Genomic DNA, 13452 nt, shown 5'->3' on the forward strand with positions numbered 1-13452 from the left:
TTCTCAATACACCTAGTCTACGCCACATTGCAATATAAGTAGCCATTGCGATAACAATGTCAAGATGGCCGAGTGGTTAAGGCGCCAGACTTAAGATTCTAATTCAAAATCAAATAATAGATTAATAGGTAATCTTGTGATATCCGTTACTTGGCATTCTGGTCTTCGAAGAAGGCGTGGGTTCGAACCCCACTCTTGACAAAACCTTCCTTTCAAGTTTTATTCTTTTTTACTTTAAATCTTCTTCTCCATTGAAAACACATACGTGTCGCAATCGTTTACAGTCACTCAAAGCAAACGGACATAAGTTAAGGGGTTGTAACTCAGAGGTAGAGTGCTTGCTTCGCATGTGAAAAGACCAGAGTTCAATCCTCCAAAACTCCAATGTAGTGCAAATAATCGAGAGGTAAAAAGCAAGTATCAGGAACATACTAATAGTCTCTATTCTTAAGGGGTTGTAACTCAGTGGTAGAGTGTTCGCTTTGCATGCGAAAAGCCCGGAGTCAATCCTCCGCAACTCCATACTATAATCGCTTTCATTTTGAAAAAAAAGATCATTGTCATGTCTGCCAACAGAATGAAACTACATTCCACATTCTTACGTATATCTAGTGAAAAGTGTAAATACCCAGTGATCGAACCAGTACTTGCAAAACGATAGGGCATAATCTTTCTTCTCCTTCTTTTTCTTCTACTGATAGAAACCGGCTGTTGTCGTCCCAGTGGTATTTTCTGACGGCCATTCGGTTGTGGCACTGTCGATTAAACCTGCCATGATCCTCGAAAATTGAACAGAAAAGCATACAATTGACATTCATTATTGATATTTTTCCCTGTCATAGTTACAATTGTGTGCTCTTCTCAATACACCTAGTTTACGCCACATTGCAATATAAGTAGCCATTGCGATAACAATGTCAAGATGGCCGAGTGGTTAAGGCGCCAGACTTAAGATTCAAATTCAAATTCAAATAACAGATTAATAGGTAATCTTGTGATATCCATTACTTGGCATTCTGGTCTTCGAAGAAGGCGTGGGTTCGAACCCCACTCTTGACAAAACCTTCTGTTCAAGTTTTATTCTTTTTTACTTTAAATCTTCTTCTCCATTGAAAACACATACGTGTCGCAATAGTTAACAGTCACTCAAAGCAAACGGGCATAAGTTAAGGGGTTGTAACTCAGAGGTAGAGTGCTTGCTTCGCATGTGAATAGACCAGAGTTCAATCCTCCAAAACTCCAATGTAGTGCAAATAATCGAGAGGTAAAAAGCAAGTATCAGGAACATACTAATAGTCTCTTTACTTAAGGGTTTGTAACTCAGTGGTAGAGTGTTCGCTTTGCATGCGAAAAGCCCGGAGTTCAATCCTCCGCAACTCCATACTATAATCGCTTTCATTTTGAAAAAAAGATCATTGTCATGTCTGCCAACAGAATGAAACTACATTCCACATTCTTACGTATATCTAGTGAAAAGTTTAAATACCCAGTGATCGAACCAGTACTTGCAAAACGATAGGGCATAATCTTTCTTCTCCTTCTTTTTCTTCTACTGATAGAAACCGGCTTTTGTCGTCCCAGTGGTATTTTCTGACGGCCATTCGGTTGTGGCACTGTCGATTAAACCTGCCATGATCCTCGAAAATTGAACAGAAAAGCATACAATTGACATTCATTATTGATATTTTTCCCTGTCATAGTTACAATTGTGTGCTCTTCTCAATACACCTAGTTTACGCCACATTGCAATATAAGTAGCCATTGCGATAACAATGTCAAGATGGCCGAGTGGTTAAGGCGCCAGACTTAAGATTCTAATTCAAATTCAAATAATAGATAAATAGGTAATCTTGTGAAGTCCGTTACTTGGCATTCTGGTCTTCGAAGAAGGCGTGGGTTCGAACCCCACTCTTGACAAAACCTTCCTTTCAAGTTATATTCTTTTTTACTTTAAATCTTCTTCTCCATTGAAAACACATACGTGTCGCAATCTTTAACAGTCACTTAAGCAAACGGGCATAAGTTAAGGGGTTGTAACTCAGAGGTAGAGTGCTCGCTTTGCATGTGAGAAGACCAGAATTCAATCCTCCAAAACTCCAATGTGGTGCAAATAATCGAGAGGTAAAAAGCAAGTATCAGGAATATACTGGTAGTCTCAATTGTCAAGGGTTTGTAACTCAGCGGTAGAGTGTTCGCTTTGCATGCGAAAAGCCCGGAGTTCAATCCTCCGCAACTCCATACTATAATCGCTTTAATTTTGAAAAAAAAGATCATTGTCATGTCTGCCAACAGAATGAAACTACATTCTACATTCTTACGAATATCTAGTGAAAAGTGTAAATACCCAGTGATCGAACCAGTACTTGCAAAACGATAGGGCATAATCTTTCTTATCCTTCTTTTTCTTCTACTGGTAGAAACCGGCTTTTGTCGTCCCAGCGGTATTTTCTGACGGCCATTCCGTTGTGGCACTGTCGATTAAACCTGCCATGATCCTCGAAAATTGAACAGAAAAGCATACAATTGCCATTAATTATTGATATTTTGCCCTGTCATAGTTACAATTGTGTGCTCTTCTCAATACACCTAGTTTACGCCACATTGCAATATAAGTAGCCATTGCGATAACAATGTCAAGATGGCCGAGTGGTTAAGGCGCCAGACTTAAGATTCTAATTCAAATTCAAATAATAGATTAATAGGTAATCTTGTGATATCCGTTACTTGGCATTCTGGTCTTCGAAGAAGGCGTGGGTTCGAACCCCACTCTTGACAAAACCTTCCTTTCAAGTTATATTCTTTTTTACTTTAAATCTTCTTCTCCATTGAAAACACATACGTGTCGCAATCGTTAACAGTCACTCAAAGCAAACAGACATAAGTTAAGGGGTTGTAACTCAGAGTTAGAGTGCTTGCTTCGCATGTGAAAAGACCAGAGTTCAATCCTCCAAAACTCCAATGTAGTGCAAATAATCGAGAGGTAAAAAGCAAGTATCAGGAACATACTAATAGTCTCAATTCTTAAGGGGTTGTAACCCAGTGGTCGAGTGTTCGCTTTGCATGCGAAAAGCCCGGAGTTCAATCCTCCGCAACTCCATACTATAATCGCTTTCATTTTGAAAAAAAGATCATTGTCATGTCTGCCAACAGAATGCAACTACATTCCACATTCTTACGTATATCTAGTGAAAAGTGTAAATACCCAGTGATCGAACCAGTACTTGCAAAACGATAGGGCATAATCTTTCTTCTCCTTCTTTTTCTTCTACTGATAGAAACCGGCTTTTGTCGTCCCAGTGGTATTTTCTGCCGGCCATTCGGTTGTGGCACTATCGATTAAACCTGCCATGATCCTCGAAAATTGAAGAGAAAAGCATACAATTGACATTCATTATTGATATTTTTCCCTGTCATAGTTACAACTGTGTGCTCTTCTCAATACACCTAGTTTACGCCACATTGCAATATAAGTAGCCATTGCGATAACAATGTCAAGATGGCCGAGTGGTTAAGGCGCCAAACTTAAGATTCTAATTCAAATTCAAATAATAGATTAATAGGTAATCTTGTGATATCCGTTACTTGGCATTCTGGTCTTCGAAGAAGGCGTGGGTTCGAACCCCGCTCTTGACAAAACCTTCCTTTCAAGTTTTATTCTTTTTTACTTTAAATCTTCTTCTCCATTGAAAACACATACGTGTCGCAATCGTTTACAGTCACTCAAAGCAAACGGACAAAAGTTAAGGGGTTGTAACTCAGAGGTAGAGTGCTTGCTTCGCATGTGAAAAGACCAGAGTTCAATCCTCCAAAACTCCAATGTAGTGCAAATAATCGAGAGGTAAAAAGCAAGTATCAGGAACATACTAATAGTCTCTATTCTTAAGGGGTTGTAACTCAGTGGTAGAGTGTTCGCTTTGCATGCGAAAAGCCCGGAGTTCAATCCTCCGCAACTCCATACTATAATTGCTTTCATTTTGAAAAAAAGATCATTGTCATGTCTGCCAACATAATGAAACTACATTCTACATTCTTACGAATATCTAGTGAAAAGTGTAAATACCCAGTGATCGAACCAGTACTTGCAAAACGATAGGGCATAATCTTTCTTCTCCTTCTTTTTCTTCTACTGATAGAAACCGGCTTTTGTCGTCCCAGTGGTATTTTCTGACGGCCATTCGGTTGTGGCACTGTCGATTAAACCTGCCATGATCCTCGAAAATTGAACAGAAAAGCATACAATTGCCATTAATTATTGATATTTTGCCCTGTCATAGTTACAATTGTGTGCTCTTCTCAATACACCTAGTTTACGCCACATTGCAATATAAGTAGCCATTGCGATAACAATGTCAAGATGGCCGAGTGGTTAAGGCGCCAAACTTAAGATTCTAATTCAAATTCAAATAATAGATTAATAGGTAATCTTGTGATATCCGTTACTTGGCATTCTGGTCTTCGAAGAAGGCGTGGGTTCGAACCCCGCTCTTGACAAAACCTTCCTTTCAAGTTTTATTCTTTTTTACTTTAAATCTTCTTCTCCATTGAAAACACATACGTGTCGCAATCGTTTACAGTCACTCAAAGCAAACGGACAAAAGTTAAGGGGTTGTAACTCAGAGGTAGAGTGCTTGCTTCGCATGTGAAAAGACCAGAGTTCAATCCTCCAAAACTCCAATGTAGTGCAAATAATCGAGAGGTAAAAAGCAAGTATCAGGAACATACTAATAGTCTCTATTCTTAAGGGGTTGTAACTCAGTGGTAGAGTGTTCGCTTTGCATGCGAAAAGCCCGGAGTTCAATCCTCCGCAACTCCATACTATAATCGCTTTCATTTTGAAAAAAAGATCATTGTCATGTCTGCCAACAGAATGAAACTACATTCCACATTCTTACGTATATCTAGTGAAAAGTGTAAATACCCAGTGATCGAACCAGTACTTGCAAAACGATAGGGCATAATCTTTCTTCTCCTTCTTTTTCTTCTACTGATAGAAACCGGCTTTTGTCGTCCCAGTGGTATTTTCTGACGGCCATTCGGTTGTGGCACTGTCGATTAAACCTGCCATGATCCTCGAAAATTGAACAGAAAAGCATACAATTGACATTCATTATTGATATTTTTCCCTGTCATAGTTACAATTGTGTGCTCTTCTCAATACACCTAGTTTACGCCACATTGCAATATAAGTAGCCATTGCGATAACAATGTCAAGATGGCCGAGTGGTTAAGGCGCCAGACTTAAGATTCTAATTCAAAATCAAATAATAGACTAATAGGTAATCTTGTGATATCCGTTACTTGGCATTCTGGTCTTCGAAGAAGGCGTGGGTTCGAACCCCACTCTTGACAAAACCTTCCTTTCAAGTTTTATTCTTTTTTACTTTAAATCTTCTTCTCCATTGAAAACACATACGTGTCGCAATCGTTTACAGTCACTCAAAGCAAACGGACATAAGTTAAGGGGTTGTAACTCAGAGGTAGAGTGCTTGCTTCGCATGTGACAAGACCAGAGTTCAATCCTCCAAAACTCCAATGTAGTGCAAATAATCGAGAGGTAAAAAGCAAGTATCAGGAACATACTAATAGTCTCTATTCTTAAGGGGTTGTAACTCAGTGGTAGAGTGTTCGCTTTGCATGCGAAAACCCCGGAGTTCAATCCTCCGCAACTCCAAACTATAATCGCTTTCATTTTGAAAAAAAGATCATTGTCATGTCTGCCAACAGAATGAAACTACATTCCACATTCTTACGTATATCTAGTGAAAAGTGTAAATACCCAGTGATCGAACCAGTACTTGCAAAACGATAGGGCATAATCTTTCTTCTCCTTCTTTTTCTTCTACTGATAGAAACCGGCTTTTGTCGTCCCAGTGGTATTTTCTGACGGCCATTCGGTTGTGGCACTGTCGATTAAACCTGCCATGATCCTCGAAAATTGAACAGAAAAGCATACAATTGACATTCATTATTGATATTTTTCCCTGTCATAGTTACAATTGTGTGCTCTTCTCAATACACCTAGTTTACGCCACATTGCAATATAAGTAGCCATTGCGATAACAATGTCAAGATGGCCGAGTGGTTAAGGCGCCAGACTTAAGATTCTAATTCAAATTCAAATAATAGATTAATAGGTAATCTTGTGAAGTCCGTTACTTGGCATTCTGGTCTTCGAAGAAGGCGTGAGTTCGAACCCCACTCTTGACAAAACCTTCCTTTCAAGTTATATTCTTTTTTATTTTAAATCTTCTTCTCCATTGAAAACACATACGTGTCGCAATCTTTAACAGTCACTAAAGCAAACGGGCATAAGTTAAGGGGTTGTAACTCAGAGGTAGAGTGCTCGCTTTGCATGTGAGAAGACCAGAATTCAATCCTCCGAAACTCCAATGTGGTGCAAATAATCGAGAGGTAAAAAGCAAGTATCAGGAATATACTGGTAGTCTCAATTGTCAAGGGGTTGTAACTCAGCGGTAGAGTGTTCGCTTTGCATGCGAAAAGCCAGGAGTTCAATCCTCCGCAACTCCATACTATAATCGCTTTCATTTTGAAAAAAAGATCATTGTCATGTCTGCCAACAGAATGAAACTACATTCTACATTCTTACGAATATCTAGTGAAAAGTGTAAATACCCAGTGATCGAACCAGTACTTGCAAAACGATAGGGCATAATCTTTCTTATCCTTCTTTTTCTTCTACTGGTAGAAACCGGCTTTTGTCGTCCCAGCGGTATTTTCTGACGGCCATTCGGTTGTGGCACTGTCGATTAAACCTGCCATGATCCTCGAAAATTGAACAGAAAAGCATACAATTGCCATTAATTATTGATATTTTGCCCTGTCATAGTTACAATTGTGTGCTCTTCTCAATACACCTAGTTTACGCCACATTGCAATATAAGTAGCCATTGCGATAACAATGTCAAGATGGCCGAGTGGTTAAGGCGCCAGACTTAAGATTCTAATTCAAATTCAAATAATAGATTAATAGGTAATCTTGTGATATCCGTTACTTGGCATTCTGGTCTTCGAAGAAGGCGTGGGTTCGAACCCCACTCTTGACAAAACCTTCCTTTCAAGTTATATTCTTTTTTACTTTAAATCTTCTTCTCCATTGAAAACACATACGTGTCGCAATCGTTAACAGTCACTCAAAGCAAACAGACATAAGTTAAGGGGTTGTAACTCAGAGTTAGAGTGCTTGCTTCGCATGTGAAAAGACCAGAGTTCAATCCTCCAAAACTCCAATGTAGTGCAAATAATCGAGAGGTAAAAAGCAAGTATCAGGAACATACTAATAGTCTCAATTCTTAAGGGGTTGTAACCCAGTGGTAGAGTGTTCGCTTTGCATGCGAAAAGCCCGGAGTTCAATCCTCCGCAACTCCATACTATAATCGCTTTCATTTTGAAAAAAAGATCATTGTCATGTCTGCCAACAGAATGAAACTACATTCCACATTCTTACGTAAATCTAGTGAAAAGTGTAAATACCCAGTGATCGAACCAGTACTTGCAAAACGATAGGGCATAATCTTTCTTCTCCTTCTTTTTCTTCTACTGATAGAAACCGGCTTTTGTCGTCCCAGTGGTATTTTCTGACGGCCATTCGGTTGTGGCACTGTCGATTAAACCTGCCATGATCCTCGAAAATTGAACAGAAAAGCATACAATTGACATTCATTATTGATATTTTTCCCTGTCATAGTTACAATTGTGTGCTCTTCTCAATACACCTAGTTTACGCCACATTGCAATATAAGTAGCCATTGCGATAACAATGTCAAGATGGCCGAGTGGTTAAGGCGCCAAACTTAAGATTCTAATTCAAATTCAAATAATAGATTAATAGGTAATCTTGTGATATCCGTTACTTGGCATTCTGGTCTTCGAAGAAGGCGTGGGTTCGAACCCCGCTCTTGACAAAACCTTCCTTTCAAGTTTTATTCTTTTTTACTTTAAATCTTCTTCTCCATTGAAAACACATACGTGTCGCAATCGTTTACAGTCACTCAAAGCAAACGGACAAAAGTTAAGGGGTTGTAACTCAGAGGTAGAGTGCTTGCTTCTTATGTGAAAAGACCAGAGTTCAATCCTCCAAAACTCCAATGTAGTGCAAATAATCGAGAGGTAAAAAGCAAGTATCAGGAACATACTAATAGTCTCTATTCTTAAGGGGTTGTAACTCAGTGGTAGAGTGTTCGCTTTGCATGCGAAAAGCCCGGAGTTCAATCCTCCGCAACTCCATACTATAATCGCTTTCATTTTGAAAAAAAGATCATTGTCATGTCTGCCAACAGAATGAAACTACATTCCACATTCTTACGTATATCTAGTGAAAAGTGTAAATACCCAGTGATCGAACCAGTACTTGCAAAACGATAGGGCATAATCTTTCTTCTCCTTCTTTTTCTTCTACTGATAGAAACCGGCTTTTGTCGTCCCAGTGGTATTTTCTGACGGCCATTCGGTTGTGGCACTGTCGATTAAACCTGCCATGATCCTCGAAAATTGAACAGAAAAGCATACAATTGACATTCATTATTGATATTTTTCCCTGTCATAGTTACAATTGTGTGCTCTTCTCAATACACCTAGTTTACGCCACATTGCAATATAAGTAGCCATTGCGATAACAATGTCAAGATGGCCGAGTGGTTAAGGCGCCAGACTTAAGATTCTAATTCAAAATCAAATAATAGACTAATAGGTAATCTTGTGATATCCGTTACTTGGCATTCTGGTCTTCGAAGAAGGCGTGGGTTCGAACCCCACTCTTGACAAAACCTTCCTTTCAAGTTTTATTCTTTTTTACTTTAAATCTTCTTCTCCATTGAAAACACATACGTGTCGCAATCGTTTACAGTCACTCAAAGCAAACGGACATAAGTTAAGGGGTTGTAACTCAGAGGTAGAGTGCTTGCTTCGCATGTGAAAAGACCAGAGTTCAATCCTCCAAAACTCCAATGTAGTGCAAATAATCGAGAGGTAAAAAGCAAGTATCAGGAACATACTAATAGTCTCTATTCTTAAGGGGTTGTAACTCAGTGGTAGAGTGTTCGCTTTGCATGCGAAAAGCCCGGAGTTCAATCCTCCGCAACTCCAAACTATAATCGCTTTCATTTTGAAAAAAAGATCATTGTCATGTCTGCCAACAGAATGAAACTACATTCCACATTCTTACGTATATCTAGTGAAAAGTGTAAATACCCAGTGATCGAACCAGTACTTGCAAAACGATAGGGCATAATCTTTCTTCTCCTTCTTTTTCTTCTACTGATAGAAACCGGCTTTTGTCGTCCCAGTGGTATTTTCTGACGGCCATTCGGTTGTGGCACTGTCGATTAAACCTGCCATGATCCTCGAAAATTGAACAGAAAAGCATACAATTGACATTCATTATTGATATTTTTCCCTGTCATAGTTACAATTGTGTGCTCTTCTCAATACACCTAGTTTACGCCACATTGCAATATAAGTAGCCATTGCGATAACAATGTCAAGATGGCCGAGTGGTTAAGGCGCCAGACTTAAGATTCTAATTCAAATTCAAATAATAGATTAATAGGTAATCTTGTGATATCCGTTACTTGGCATTCTGGTCTTCGAAGAAGGCGTGGGTTCGAACCCCACTCTTGACAAAACCTTCCTTTCAAGTTATATTCTTTTTTACTTTAAATCTTCTTCTCCATTGAAAACACATACGTGTCGCAATCGTTAACAGTCACTCAAAGCAAACAGACATAAGTTAAGGGGTTGTAACTCAGAGTTAGAGTGCTTGCTTCGCATGTGAAAAGACCAGAGTTCAATCCTCCAAAACTCCAATGTAGTGCAAATAATCGAGAGGTAAAAAGCAAGTATCAGGAACATACTAATAGTCTCAATTCTTAAGGTGTTGTAACCCAGTGGTAGAGTGTTCGCTTTGCATGCGAAAAGCCCGGAGTTCAATCCTCCGCAACTCCATACTATAATCGCTTTCATTTTGAAAAAAAGATCATTGTCATGTCTGCCAACAGAATGAAACTACATTCCACATTCTTACGTAAATCTAGTGAAAAGTGTAAATACCCAGTGATCGAACCAGTACTTGCAAAACGATAGGGCATAATCTTTCTTCTCCTTCTTTTTCTTCTACTGATAGAAACCGGCTTTTGTCGTCCCAGTGGTATTTTCTGACGGCCATTCGGTTGTGGCACTGTCGATTAAACCTGCCATGATCCTCGAAAATTGAACAGAAAAGCATACAATTGACATTCATTATTGATATTTTTCCCTGTCATAGTTACAATTGTGTGCTCTTCTCAATACACCTAGTTTACGCCACATTGCAATATAAGTAGCCATTGCGATAACAATGTCAAGATGGCCGAGTGGTTAAGGCGCCAGACTTAAGATTCTAATTCAAAATCAAATAATAGACTAATAGGTAATCTTGTGATATCCGTTACTTGGCATTCTGGTCTTCGAAGAAGGCGTGGGTTCGAACCCCACTCTTGACAAAACCTTCCTTTCAAGTTTTATTCTTTTTTACTTTAAATCTTCTTCTCCATTGAAAACACATACGTGTCGCAATCGTTTACAGTCACTCAAAGCAAACGGACATAAGTTAAGGGGTTGTAACTCAGAGGTAGAGTGCTTGCTTCGCATGTGAAAAGACCAGAGTTCAATCCTCCAAAACTCCAATGTAGTGCAAATAATCGAGAGGTAAAAAGCAAGTATCAGGAACATACTAATAGTCTCTATTCTTAAGGGGTTGTAACTCAGTGGTAGAGTGTTCGCTTTGCATGCGAAAAGCCCGGAGTTCAATCCTCCGCAACTCCAAACTATAATCGCTTTCATTTTGAAAAAAAGATCATTGTCATGTCTGCCAACAGAATGAAACTACATTCCACATTCTTACGTATATCTAGTGAAAAGTGTAAATACCCAGTGATCGAACCAGTACTTGCAAAACGATAGGGCATAATCTTTCTTCTCCTTCTTTTTCTTCTACTGATAGAAACCGGCTTTTGTCGTCCCAGTGGTATTTTCTGACGGCCATTCGGTTGTGGCACTGTCGATTAAACCTGCCATGATCCTCGAAAATTGAACAGAAAAGCATACAATTGACATTCATTATTGATATTTTTCCCTGTCATAGTTACAATTGTGTGCTCTTCTCAATACACCTAGTTTACGCCACATTGCAATATAAGTAGCCATTGCGATAACAATGTCAAGATGGCCGAGTGGTTAAGGCGCCAGACTTAAGATTCTAATTCAAAATCAAATAATAGACTAATAGGTAATCTTGTGATATCCGTTACTTGGCATTCTGGTCTTCGAAGAAGGCGTGGGTTCGAACCCCACTCTTGACAAAACCTTCCTTTCAAGTTTTATTCTTTTTTACTTTAAATCTTCTTCTCCATTGAAAACACATACGTGTCGCAATCGTTTACAGTCACTCAAAGCAAACGGACATAAGTTAAGGGGTTGTAACTCAGAGGTAGAGTGCTTGCTTCGCATGTGAAAAGACCAGAGTTCAATCCTCCAAAACTCCAATGTAGTGCAAATAATCGAGAGGTAAAAAGCAAGTATCAGGAACATACTAATAGTCTCTATTCTTAAGGGGTTGTAACTCAGTGGTAGAGTGTTCGCTTTGCATGCGAAAAGCCCGGAGTTCAATCCTCCGCAACTCCAAACTATAATCGCTTTCATTTTGAAAAAAAGATCATTGTCATGTCTGCCAACAGAATGAAACTACATTCCACATTCTTACGTATATCTAGTGAAAAGTGTAAATACCCAGTGATCGAACCAGTACTTGCAAAACGATAGGGCATAATCTTTCTTCTCCTTCTTTTTCTTCTACTGATAGAAACCGGCTTTTGTCGTCCCAGTGGTATTTTCTGACGGCCATTCGGTTGTGGCACTGTCGATTAAACCTGCCATGATCCTCGAAAATTGAACAGAAAAGCATACAATTGACATTCATTATTGATATTTTTCCCTGTCATAGTTACAATTGTGTGCTCTTCTCAATACACCTAGTTTACGCCACATTGCAATATAAGTAGCCATTGCGATAACAATGTCAAGATGGCCGAGTGGTTAAGGCGCCAAACTGAAGATTCTAATTCAAATTCAAATAATAGATTAATAGGTAATCTTGTGATATCCGTTACTTGGCATTCTGGTCTTCGAAGAAGGCGTGGGTTCGAACCCCGCTCTTGACAAAACCTTCCTTTCAAGTTTTATTCTTTTTTACTTTAAATCTTCTTCTCCATTGAAAACACATACGTGTCGCAATCTTTAACAGTCACTAAAGCAAACGGGCATAAGTTAAGGGATTGTAACTCAGAGGTAGAGTGCTCGCTTTGCATGTGAGAAGACCAGAATTCAATCCTCCGAAACTCCAATGTGGTGCAAATAATCGAGAGGTAAAAAGCAAGTATCAGGAATATACTGGTAGTCTCAATTGTCAAGGTGTTGTAACTCAGCGGTAGAGTGTTCGCTTTGCATGCGAAAAGCCAGGAGTTCAATCCTCCGCAACTCCATACTATAATCGCTTTCATTTTGAAAAAAAGATCATTGTCATGTCTGCCAACAGAATGAAACTACATTCTACATTCTTACGAATATCTAGTGAAAAGTGTAAATACCCAGTGATCGAACCAGTACTTGCAAAACGATAGGGCATAATCTTTCTTATCCTTCTTTTTCTTCTACTGGTAGAAACCGGCTTTTGTCGTCCCAGCGGTATTTTCTGACGGCCATTCGGTTGTGGCACTGTCGATTAAACCTGCCATGATCCTCGAAAATTGAACAGAAAAGCATACAATTGCCATTAATTATTGATATTTTGCCCTGTCATAGTTACAATTGTGTGCTCTTCTCAATACACCTAGTTTACGCCACATTGCAATATAAGTAGCCATTGCGATAACAATGTCAAGATGGCCGAGTGGTTAAGGCGCCAGACTTAAGATTCTAATTCAAATTCAAATAATAGATCAATAGGTAATCTTGTGATATCCGTTACTTGGCATTCTGGTCTTCGAAGAAGGCGTGGGTTCGAACCCCACTCTTGACAAAACCTTCCTTTCAAGTTATATTCTTTTTTACTTTAAATCTTCTTCTCCATTGAAAACACATACGTGTCGCAATCGTTAACAGTCACTCAAAGCAAACAGACATAAGTTAAGGGGTTGTAACTCAGAGTTAGAGTGCTTGCTTCGCAAGAGAAAAGACCAGAGTTCAAACCTCCAAAACTCCAATGTAGTGCAAATAATCGAGAGGTAAAAAGCAAGTATTAGGAACATACTAATAGTCTCCAATCTTAAGGGGTTGTAACCCAGTGGTAGAGTGTTCGCTTTGCATGCGATAAGCCCGGAGTTCAATCCTCCGCAACTCCATACTATAATCGCTTTCATTTTGAAAAAAATATCATTGTCATGTCTGCCAACAGAATAAAAC

General features: G+C 39.1%; 30 non-coding genes across 30 annotated transcripts; all 30 read left to right on the forward strand.

Moving 5' to 3' along the window:
• Window positions 1–58: 58 nt before the first annotated feature.
• Window positions 59–201, forward strand: Trnal-uaa. The gene is made up of 2 exons: window positions 59–95; window positions 157–201. It is a non-coding gene; the product is annotated as a tRNA-Leu (tRNA).
• A 715-nt stretch (window positions 202–916) lies between these two features.
• On the forward strand, window positions 917–1059 carry Trnal-uaa. Its single transcript has 2 exons — window positions 917–953; window positions 1015–1059. It is a non-coding gene; the product is annotated as a tRNA-Leu (tRNA).
• Window positions 1060–1309: 250 nt separating this feature from the next.
• Trnaa-ugc lies at window positions 1310–1381 on the forward strand. The gene has a single exon. It is a non-coding gene; the product is annotated as a tRNA-Ala (tRNA).
• A 393-nt stretch (window positions 1382–1774) lies between these two features.
• Window positions 1775–1917, forward strand: Trnal-uaa. The gene is made up of 2 exons: window positions 1775–1811; window positions 1873–1917. It is a non-coding gene; the product is annotated as a tRNA-Leu (tRNA).
• Window positions 1918–2166: 249 nt separating this feature from the next.
• On the forward strand, window positions 2167–2238 carry Trnaa-ugc. Its single transcript has one exon. It is a non-coding gene; the product is annotated as a tRNA-Ala (tRNA).
• A 394-nt stretch (window positions 2239–2632) lies between these two features.
• On the forward strand, window positions 2633–2775 carry Trnal-uaa. The gene is made up of 2 exons: window positions 2633–2669; window positions 2731–2775. It is a non-coding gene; the product is annotated as a tRNA-Leu (tRNA).
• A 250-nt stretch (window positions 2776–3025) lies between these two features.
• Trnaa-ugc lies at window positions 3026–3097 on the forward strand. The gene has a single exon. It is a non-coding gene; the product is annotated as a tRNA-Ala (tRNA).
• Window positions 3098–3490: 393 nt separating this feature from the next.
• Trnal-uaa lies at window positions 3491–3633 on the forward strand. The gene is made up of 2 exons: window positions 3491–3527; window positions 3589–3633. It is a non-coding gene; the product is annotated as a tRNA-Leu (tRNA).
• Window positions 3634–3883: 250 nt separating this feature from the next.
• Trnaa-ugc lies at window positions 3884–3955 on the forward strand. The gene has a single exon. It is a non-coding gene; the product is annotated as a tRNA-Ala (tRNA).
• A 393-nt stretch (window positions 3956–4348) lies between these two features.
• On the forward strand, window positions 4349–4491 carry Trnal-uaa. Its single transcript has 2 exons — window positions 4349–4385; window positions 4447–4491. It is a non-coding gene; the product is annotated as a tRNA-Leu (tRNA).
• A 250-nt stretch (window positions 4492–4741) lies between these two features.
• Trnaa-ugc lies at window positions 4742–4813 on the forward strand. Its single transcript has one exon. It is a non-coding gene; the product is annotated as a tRNA-Ala (tRNA).
• Window positions 4814–5206: 393 nt separating this feature from the next.
• Window positions 5207–5349, forward strand: Trnal-uaa. The gene is made up of 2 exons: window positions 5207–5243; window positions 5305–5349. It is a non-coding gene; the product is annotated as a tRNA-Leu (tRNA).
• A 250-nt stretch (window positions 5350–5599) lies between these two features.
• Trnaa-ugc lies at window positions 5600–5671 on the forward strand. Its single transcript has one exon. It is a non-coding gene; the product is annotated as a tRNA-Ala (tRNA).
• Window positions 5672–6064: 393 nt separating this feature from the next.
• Window positions 6065–6207, forward strand: Trnal-uaa. Its single transcript has 2 exons — window positions 6065–6101; window positions 6163–6207. It is a non-coding gene; the product is annotated as a tRNA-Leu (tRNA).
• Window positions 6208–6456: 249 nt separating this feature from the next.
• On the forward strand, window positions 6457–6528 carry Trnaa-ugc. The gene has a single exon. It is a non-coding gene; the product is annotated as a tRNA-Ala (tRNA).
• A 393-nt stretch (window positions 6529–6921) lies between these two features.
• On the forward strand, window positions 6922–7064 carry Trnal-uaa. The gene is made up of 2 exons: window positions 6922–6958; window positions 7020–7064. It is a non-coding gene; the product is annotated as a tRNA-Leu (tRNA).
• A 250-nt stretch (window positions 7065–7314) lies between these two features.
• Trnaa-ugc lies at window positions 7315–7386 on the forward strand. Its single transcript has one exon. It is a non-coding gene; the product is annotated as a tRNA-Ala (tRNA).
• A 393-nt stretch (window positions 7387–7779) lies between these two features.
• Trnal-uaa lies at window positions 7780–7922 on the forward strand. Its single transcript has 2 exons — window positions 7780–7816; window positions 7878–7922. It is a non-coding gene; the product is annotated as a tRNA-Leu (tRNA).
• A 250-nt stretch (window positions 7923–8172) lies between these two features.
• Window positions 8173–8244, forward strand: Trnaa-ugc. Its single transcript has one exon. It is a non-coding gene; the product is annotated as a tRNA-Ala (tRNA).
• A 393-nt stretch (window positions 8245–8637) lies between these two features.
• Trnal-uaa lies at window positions 8638–8780 on the forward strand. The gene is made up of 2 exons: window positions 8638–8674; window positions 8736–8780. It is a non-coding gene; the product is annotated as a tRNA-Leu (tRNA).
• Window positions 8781–9030: 250 nt separating this feature from the next.
• Window positions 9031–9102, forward strand: Trnaa-ugc. The gene has a single exon. It is a non-coding gene; the product is annotated as a tRNA-Ala (tRNA).
• A 393-nt stretch (window positions 9103–9495) lies between these two features.
• Window positions 9496–9638, forward strand: Trnal-uaa. The gene is made up of 2 exons: window positions 9496–9532; window positions 9594–9638. It is a non-coding gene; the product is annotated as a tRNA-Leu (tRNA).
• Window positions 9639–9888: 250 nt separating this feature from the next.
• Trnaa-ugc lies at window positions 9889–9960 on the forward strand. The gene has a single exon. It is a non-coding gene; the product is annotated as a tRNA-Ala (tRNA).
• A 393-nt stretch (window positions 9961–10353) lies between these two features.
• Window positions 10354–10496, forward strand: Trnal-uaa. Its single transcript has 2 exons — window positions 10354–10390; window positions 10452–10496. It is a non-coding gene; the product is annotated as a tRNA-Leu (tRNA).
• Window positions 10497–10746: 250 nt separating this feature from the next.
• On the forward strand, window positions 10747–10818 carry Trnaa-ugc. The gene has a single exon. It is a non-coding gene; the product is annotated as a tRNA-Ala (tRNA).
• Window positions 10819–11211: 393 nt separating this feature from the next.
• Trnal-uaa lies at window positions 11212–11354 on the forward strand. Its single transcript has 2 exons — window positions 11212–11248; window positions 11310–11354. It is a non-coding gene; the product is annotated as a tRNA-Leu (tRNA).
• A 250-nt stretch (window positions 11355–11604) lies between these two features.
• Trnaa-ugc lies at window positions 11605–11676 on the forward strand. The gene has a single exon. It is a non-coding gene; the product is annotated as a tRNA-Ala (tRNA).
• A 785-nt stretch (window positions 11677–12461) lies between these two features.
• On the forward strand, window positions 12462–12533 carry Trnaa-ugc. Its single transcript has one exon. It is a non-coding gene; the product is annotated as a tRNA-Ala (tRNA).
• Window positions 12534–12926: 393 nt separating this feature from the next.
• Window positions 12927–13069, forward strand: Trnal-uaa. Its single transcript has 2 exons — window positions 12927–12963; window positions 13025–13069. It is a non-coding gene; the product is annotated as a tRNA-Leu (tRNA).
• Window positions 13070–13319: 250 nt separating this feature from the next.
• Trnaa-ugc lies at window positions 13320–13391 on the forward strand. The gene has a single exon. It is a non-coding gene; the product is annotated as a tRNA-Ala (tRNA).
• The last annotated feature ends 61 nt before the right edge of the window (window positions 13392–13452 follow it).

The sequence above is a fragment of the Daphnia pulicaria genome, chromosome 1, assembly GCF_021234035.1.
Source record: "Daphnia pulicaria isolate SC F1-1A chromosome 1, SC_F0-13Bv2, whole genome shotgun sequence".
Taxonomy (NCBI): domain Eukaryota; kingdom Metazoa; phylum Arthropoda; class Branchiopoda; order Diplostraca; family Daphniidae; genus Daphnia; species Daphnia pulicaria.